Below are 428 nucleotides of genomic sequence, written 5' to 3' on the forward strand. Positions count from 1 at the left end.
GCATGCATCCTTTCTTTGGGGAGTGGTGTAGACGTGGTGGCCAGGATAACTGCCTGATGGATATTGCAGTTTGATCGATATTAGAGAATTTTAGAAGAAAGAAGTCTCAGGTTATTATAGAAAGTGAATTTTCCTGCTTTATTAATGTTAATATATGGAACATATTACATTAGTTAGTTAGAATTAATAAAATGTTTATCATTCCCAGAACACGAGCTTCAACGATTTGGCCTCTTTCCCTTTTTTGCCCGACTAGATAATGAAAGTTCTGGCTCTTACTGGCCAGAGAATAAATCAAGCAAACATACCTTTGTGTTGGCCCTTGGGATACCTTTATCTCCCTTCACTTATTAAACTACCCTAGGACACCTGATTTATGCTTTCCTTTTTCTTGGTGCAAATGAAGCTGAGGTAGCAAGAGTCCTGAT

This window comes from Echinops telfairi, unplaced genomic scaffold, assembly GCF_000313985.2.
Source record: "Echinops telfairi isolate 266 unplaced genomic scaffold, ASM31398v2 ScPeMD7_7469;HRSCAF=8507_1, whole genome shotgun sequence".
Taxonomy (NCBI): Eukaryota; Metazoa; Chordata; class Mammalia; order Afrosoricida; family Tenrecidae; genus Echinops; species Echinops telfairi.